Source organism: Bison bison, unplaced genomic scaffold (assembly GCF_000754665.1).
Source record: "Bison bison bison isolate TAMUID 2011002044 unplaced genomic scaffold, Bison_UMD1.0 scf7180017864465, whole genome shotgun sequence".
Lineage (NCBI taxonomy): Eukaryota > Metazoa > Chordata > Mammalia > Artiodactyla > Bovidae > Bison > Bison bison.
In genome coordinates, this window is record NW_011495026.1 from 453873 (window position 1) to 456029 (window position 2157).

Genomic DNA, 2157 nt, shown 5'->3' on the forward strand with positions numbered 1-2157 from the left:
CTCTTGCCCCCAATCCCTCCCAGCATCAGGGTCTTTTCCAATGAGTCAACTCTTCACATGAGGTGGCCAAAGTCCTGGAGTTTCAGCTTTAGCATCATTCCTTCCAAAGAAATCCCAGGGCTGATCTCCTTCAGAATGGACTGGTTGGATCTCCTTGCAGTCCAAGGGACTCTCAAGAGTCTTCTCCAACACCACAGTTCAAAAGCATCAATTCTTCAGCATTCAGCCTTCTTCACAGTCCAACTCTCACATCCATACATGACCACAGGAAAAACCATAGCCTTGACTAGATGGACCTTTGTTGGCAAAGTAATGTTCCTGTTTTCAATATGCTATCTAGGTTGGTCATAACTTTCCTTCCAAGGAGTAAGCGTCTTTTAATTTCATGGCTGCAGTCACCATCTGCAGTGATTTTGGAGCCCAGAAAAATAAAGTCTGATACTGTTTCCACTGATTCCCCATCTATTTCCCATGAAGTGATGGGACCGGATGCCATGATCTTTGTTTTCTGAATGTTGAGCTTTTAAGCCAACTTTTTCACTCTCGACTTTCACCTTCATCAAGAGGCTTTTTAGTTCCTCTTCACTTTCTGCCATAAGGGTGGTGTCATCTGCATATCTGAGGTTATTGATATTTCTCCTGGCAAACTTGATTCCAGTTTGTGTTTCTTCCAGTCCAGGGCTTCTCATGATGTACTCTGCATATAAGTTAAATAAACAGGGTGACAATATACAGCCTTGACATACTCCTTTTCCTATTTGGAACCAGTCTGTTGTTCCATGTCCAGTTCTAACTGTTGCTTCCTGACCTGCATACAAATTTCTCAAGAGGCAGATAATACCATACACATAAACAACTCAGTTTTAATATATTAGGATTATAATTATAACCTCTCTGCTACTTAGAAGAGGTGCTGTACAGGTGACTCACTGTTCATATTTCTTGGTATGTCAGCTAATTTTTTTTCTTGAATCATTCTATTAAAAAGAAAAAATAGCAAGAAATCTTCAGAGAATAAAAACAAAGATATAAGACAAATGAGTTAAAACCATTGAAATTACCAGTTTATTTTTGAGCAAAATTTAAACTTTCTAAAGTATAAATATGTGTGCAAATTCTTGAACAGTCATGAAAATATAAAGTACATATTTGACCAAAATTCCTCGGCCTGTCTTATCAAATATGTTTAAATTGGTAATAAATGGAGAGCTTATCCACAGCTCTCCTGGGTTAAATGTAAAACACTTCTATTCCTCAGGAAAAGAAGTCAAATATATTGGTTACAAGTAAGCATAGAGGTTCATTCATCCATAGCATTCCAACAGAAAAATTAGTTAGAAATGTCATCAGAATGATATTTAGAAAAATGACAAAAATTATTTGAGTAGGTAAAAATAAAAAAGACTAAAAAGTTACATTCTAGAATTTGTATTTGAATGGATAAACTTCAAAAAAGAGGAAAACAATCTTGTTTCTATTGGCTGAAATTGTTTGCTATTTATTTTTTTAGCATTGCTATAATGAGCTCTTTTTTAGCTCATTGCCCACTTGAATTTACTGACTATATGCCAATTAATCTTATTTTTCAAAAGGATTTTCCTCCAGTTTCTCTCCTCAGTTTTTCCCACAATGACATTCTACAGTTTACTGAATAGTTTACTCAAAGAATGTGTGGTGTGTATGGCGCTAAACTAATCCTTAGGTAGAATATACAGAATATTAAAGAATTTATTTACTGTCTTCTTAATGTCTAAAGTTTAATTATCTTGATATTTATAACCTGTCTTCTCCTGTATTTTCACTAATCCTTTTTTTCTTAGCCTCTGAAAAGTTTTAAGATACAGAGTTCAATCATCTTTGTATCATTTAAGCTTCATTGGGCATCTAACTCAATTTATCACATAGATAATGACTTTTAAGTATGTCCCCAACTCTGAAAAAGAACTGAGTATGATAGCTCTTACCTTCAGGTAAATTAAATTTTAGTCTAAATGATATTGCATCTATAGAGCTAAATTCATCACAGGTTAGAAAAGACAATTGAAACAAAAAGACTGGAAAATGCTATGGCACATGATCATGAAACAAAACAGAATTAAAATCTATTTGGATATTGCAGAAAAATATATAAATAGATTTTAATTCTGTTTTGTTTCA